General features: G+C 51.2%; 1 long non-coding RNA gene and 1 pseudogene across 1 annotated transcript; one reads left to right on the top strand and one right to left on the bottom strand.

The window, feature by feature from the left end:
• Positions 1–238: 238 nt before the first annotated feature.
• Positions 239–1,145, bottom strand: LOC147972963 (UDP-glycosyltransferase 83A1 pseudogene; annotated as a pseudogene).
• A 1,148-nt stretch (positions 1,146–2,293) lies between these two features.
• LOC147972962 (uncharacterized) lies at positions 2,294–5,139 on the top strand. The gene is made up of 3 exons (XR_015602712.1): positions 2,294–2,952; positions 3,639–3,690; positions 4,503–5,139. It is a non-coding gene; the product is annotated as an uncharacterized LOC147972962 (long non-coding RNA).
• Positions 5,140–5,532: the final 393 nt, after the last annotated feature.

The following is a 5,532-nucleotide window of genomic DNA, read 5'->3' as shown; positions in this document are numbered from 1 at the left end:
AGGCCATTTTTTCTGATAAAGAACACCTCTATTAACTCAAAAATACCAAAATGCCATAGGACAGTCTTCTTGTAGCAATTCCCAACATGAAAAAAAATCATTCTAACACGGATGCAGATCATGCCTTGCTCACCACCTCACTATATATAAAATAAAACTAAATCTAAGCCGTTTTGAGTTTTTTTTTAATATTTGTTGACGTAGATGTTCGGAGCCGTCCGATGTCTGGTGTCGTGATTCACGCAGTGTTGGGATGGGATCCCTGCTCTTCTAGCAAATTCACAAACTTGAGAAGGCACTGATGCGAGGACCCTCCCTCTACAATGCTCGCACACGCCCTGTCCTTCCACGTGGCAGCCCTCGCCTGGACCCCCTCGTCGCCGAGCAGCCGCGCCACCTTGCTATGGATCTCCTTGTTCGCCACAACCCCTCGCTCGTCTCGGCAAAGCTTGATGCCGGTGCCCCACACGTTGCACACGTAGCTCTGGTTGGAGAACTGGTCAGCGAAGTACGACCAACACAGGAACGGCACGCCGTGCAGCATGCCTTCCATGGTCGAGTTCCACCCGTAGTGCGACACGAAGCAGGCGACGACGGGGTGTGAGAGCACGCGCTGCTGCAGCGACCAGACCCTTGCCCTCGACGCGGCGCTTGAACGCGTCGAACCAACCTTCGGTGGCTCCGGTGGTGAAGTTTGGCCGGACGACCCACAGGAACGGTCGACCGGAGAGCGCGAGCCCGTCGGCAAGCTCCTGGAACTGTGTCGCGTCCAAGACGCCGGAGCTCCCGAAGGCCACGTAGACGACGAAGCCGGGGCCTGCGCGTCGAGCCAAGCGAGGCAGCTCAGGTCTTCCGGCAGTAAATGTCCGGCCGACCGCGACGTCGGCGCTACAAGTGGGCCAACGGTAGCGCGTTCGGGAGCAGAGCTAGAGCGTCAGGTTCCATCTCCATGAAGCTGTTGCAGATGATCTTCGCAGCTAGCGGCACAACCGGTTGGTCCTCAGGACGTTCTGGATGTTGGTTCTACGCCTCTCGGTGGTGCTTCCAAGGCTGACCCAAGGGATCTCTGCCGTGTCAACTGGCGGCATCAGTTGGACCCTCTCGTTCCCCTTCACGTTCCCTGCGTACGTGGTGTTCATGTTCATGGTGCAGTACATGTCTTGTGCAGCTGCAGGGGACATAAACTACCGAATTAACAAACAATACTGCAATCGGTTCAAATATTTATACTGATGTTTATTGTACTGCTGGCAAGATGTTTGGAATTCTTCATTTTAACTGTCTAGTAGCATAATCTCTTTGTTTAGTTGCTAGCTATTTTTTTGAAACGAGGCAAAAGATTTGTCATTTTCATTGATTAAGCAGAAGAGAATTATCCGGTTAATTAATAGGAACCCGGGCGAAAACCGTCACAACACGCCCACACAAAGGGGACATCGGCCGACCTGGCACCGACAAAACCACACACACCGCCGAGGAGAGGACACCGTCGAGGTTGATTGCAATGTCATCATCGTCACCTCTCCCTGAGCAGGCGACTCCGACATTGGCGCTGACGACCCGTCAAGACCCCTCCGAACGAACGACACCCAAGGACCTCATCGGCCAAAGCCAAACAATCGGCCGAGATGTCGAAGACCGATAGCTCCAATTTTGTTGATGCGCTTCATGGGAGAAAGTTGTAAGCCTCGTACCGACCTAGTCAATCGCAACCTCCGGAGAGCACCGTCCGCTGAAACCGCCCTCATTGAGTCATTGTTACCGCAGGGGCCCCGCCATGAGCAGCTCTGACTTCTTTGTCACAGCGAGAAGCAAACATAGGCACACCCATAGGCGCACCGGACCGCCGACATCAGAAGGACGAGCCGTGACCCAGCTCCACGCACCACCATCGTCGTTGCCGCACGAGTCGCAACGCCAACATCTCGCATCACCGGTTGGGCACCAGCCAACCGTGATGCCGTGTGCGTCCAGCCCAAGGGAAGCACAAAGAGGGATCATCTGTCTTCAAAGCAACGTCCCAAAGAAGGAAACGCCGCAAGGACGACGTCGTTGCCTGACCCAGCCGGGTCTAGGCTTTCACCTAAAGAGCTCGATCCAGAAGTAGATGCTGCGCATAACACGACGGCGCCTCCAAGAAGGATAGCGACGCCCACGGGCACCGCCGGCGGCGGCCGACAATACCGGCAAGCCTTTCGCCTGAAGCAGCGCAGACCATCACCTCCATGCAGTCGACCAAGACCGACAACACCTCCGCTGACCCGCACACACCTGACGCAGCGGTCACGCCACCGCCACACAGGGCCACCTCAAACCTCGAAGCTTGCGAGAACCAGCAGATTTGGCACCCACCTCACGCTGCACCACCACACAGCCACAGACCCTCCTCGCAACACCGGAGCCGGGGGAGGACTGCCACACCATCCCGAAAGCTGCTAGGGCCAGCTACCGAGCCCAAAGGAACGAAGCCGCAGCGCCAGCCGCACTGCCCAACCACATATAACCACCAGCCCGAAGCACCAAGCTGGCACAGCCTCCCACCACCGTGGAAGAGCCGGATCCGGTCGCAGCCGGCAGATCTGACGAGCTGCAGCCACCGGATTGCTGAGAGAGCCGCCAGGAGCCAGCCCGAAGTCGAATGCGAGGAGGACGCCGAGATCCATCGGAGAAGAAGGGGGGCGCCACCCACACCTGACTCGCCGGGGAGAGACGCCGGCGGAAACCCACCGAGACAACGCTATCACGCAGAGCAGCCAAGGGGCCCGAGCCTCCCCCACCGGGAGCCGCCACATCCAGGCAACAAGCGCCCCCCACCACCGCCGTCCGCCACACGGGCTTAGCCCGGCGGCATCCTCCGGTGACGGTGGTGGGAAGGGAGGGGATGAGGAAGGAGTCCGGCGGCGCAGTTGTTGGCTTCCGCCCGTGTCGCCAGAGAGGCGACGCAGGGGACAGGTAGCGGAATCTGATCTTTACTCCTAGCTAAACAAATTCAGCAGTACAACAAACATTAGTATAAATAGGTTTAGTTGCTAGCCAAACTTTGAACCTGACGCCGGCCAGCTGCACACACAACCGAATCCTGAATCTCACTACACCGCCGGCCCGGTTTGCCTGTAGAGCGTAACCGCGACGAAGTAGAGGTCGCCGCCAACCTTGGATTGGAATCATGTCCCTGAATCTTGTATTCTTGTCCCATGTGCAAACTGGTGGTTTGTCTGAATGAACCCGCAGTCATGATTCAAGCAGTGCGAATTCACATCGCCATCGTTCTGTAGGCATGTGTTGGAATCCTTCATTTTAGCAGTTCGCCCGGATAAGAAATAACTATGCTAGTACTCCCTCGGTAAACTAATAAGTATAATAGTAGCATTTAAATCACTAAAGTAGTGGTCTAAACACTTTTATATTACCAATCAAACTATTTAAGTTTGTATACATAGTATGGACTTACAATGGTGTAGATGTACGACCTAGAGTTATCGTCACTCAAAACTGAAGGATACACCTGCAACATTGTGACTTATCAAAATGAGTTTTGTTCCAGATAAAATTCACCACTACTTTGTCATTTGTGGGGAAAATAGACTCCAAATGAGCACTTACGGCCATTCCAACAGTTATTTGATTCTTGATGTCAGGCGGATCCGTGCGGATGGGGACAAACTGCCTCTCGTGAGGACTAGCAATAAGGTGGTAATTCTTTGAGAACTCATTGTGCTCCACTTGTACTTTCCAGATGGGGATTGTAGCGCTGGCTCCATGATATTGTCTGTTTACGGCATATGCAGCAGCTATATGCAACCAAAGCATTCATTGTCAATAACTCCAAAACTGTTGCTTAATATCCACCAATTTTTGTTCCAAAAGTATCCACCAAGAGCTTTGATGGTGTATACTAAGAAGACTAGGCCCGTAAGGGTTCTATTTTTCTGGGCTTTTTGAACTTTTTTACCTTCTCTGTTGGGGCGATGCGTGTGCGTGAAAGTGTTCTAGGATGTATCCGATCTCATTCTTCCTTTGCTTGGTCTGTTTAAACATGTTTTGTTTATTGCTGAATGGGTGTGGTGGGCTCTCCTGGAAGGTTCTTCCTTAAAAAAGAGGTGTATGGGCTGGTTTGTCTCATGCCAAAAGATGTATGGGCTGATTTTGCTTTGTGCACCGCTGGGATGGCTCACGCATGGATGTGGCCACATTTGTCTGTTGTATAGTACAGGTTGTAGGCAGGGGGGGCGCTGCCCCGAGCTTCAGAGCAAACTCTGGAGAAAATTTTATTTTAAGAGCTCACGTTGTGACTATCAAAATTTGTTTAGTTCCGGATAAAATTCACCTCCACTTGGTCATTCATGGAGAAAGTAGAGCCTAGATGAGCATTCACGACCACTCCAACAACTATTTGATTCTTGATGTTAGGCCGATCCGTGTCTGGGATGAGGATAAACTACCTCTCATGAGGACTGCACTTATTTATCTTGTTATTCTGACGAATTGATTGTGTTTTCCAGGCAGCTTCGGGGTCGTGGGTAGCCAGCTACTATGCCTCACAGCCTTGTTGGCCGACATCGCGACGACCGGCATGAAGGTCGATTACTTGAAGCCACCGTCGGCGCACGTCCTGTCGTTTGGCATGTTTCGCCACCTTGGCATGCTGCGCGGTGCAGGTCTGCTACGCCACACTTGTAATGTGGATGATGGGATCTAAGAAAACTCTCAAGGAGCTTCCGCCGTCAACTGTCAAGTGCTGCCGAGGGGCGCTCTTCACCGGTCTAGTGTTCAATCTTCTCTCCTTCCTCTCCTTGACATGCATTTTTGATAGTTTTGTCTTTGCAAGAGTTTCCACCTTTGCATGCATGGGTGGGTGGGCTAAGGTGGTTCTCATTGCTGGGGACACGGTTATTCTACCGGTTGGGTTCGCAATCTTCTCTGTGGGAGATCGGATCACTCTCTGCTACAATTAGCTCTTGTGTTGGCAATAATTGTATCCTAATGCAACTAGGATTAAGCTAATTGTGATTAGTGTGGCCGGTGATTAGCTAGGTGTCCTAGCTGTATGCGCATGCATGTTGTATGGTGTGTTCGAGTAGTCTAATATGTTGTGTGTTTTATTGGGAAACCAAATCATCACGGTGTTGAATGTTGATAATCGGTTGTGCTTGTGACTTATTTTGTCTATGTCTATGTATAAGCTATTTTGGATGTGTCTTCTATTGTCTTTAGTTATTTGTTGTAAAAAATCTAACCTAAGTTGCGACTCATGAGAAGAATCAACAATATACAATTGAGCAAACTTAGAGGTCATTGCTGGAAAAATAGAACCAATACGAAGCTACACTGTACCAAACATCTTAAACACATACAAACCACCACCCACATTGACACTCTTGTCAAGCTCAGTAACAAGGAAAGTGAAGCAAAACATAGATTGTAATGCCTAATAAACCGCAAAAACTAAGAAGTGGTCAGCATCAAACAATAGTAGTTCATTCAGTTGAAATGGCCAAGGGCTTGAAACAGTGTGCACAACATCAAACAATA

The sequence above is a fragment of the Triticum urartu genome, chromosome 5A, assembly GCF_056163025.1.
Source record: "Triticum urartu cultivar PI428250 chromosome 5A, HENAU_Tu73, whole genome shotgun sequence".
In the NCBI taxonomy this organism is placed as follows: Eukaryota; Viridiplantae; Streptophyta; class Magnoliopsida; order Poales; family Poaceae; genus Triticum; species Triticum urartu.
The sequence above is the reverse complement of the archived record's forward strand: the minus strand, read 5'-3'. Positions and strand labels throughout refer to the sequence as shown.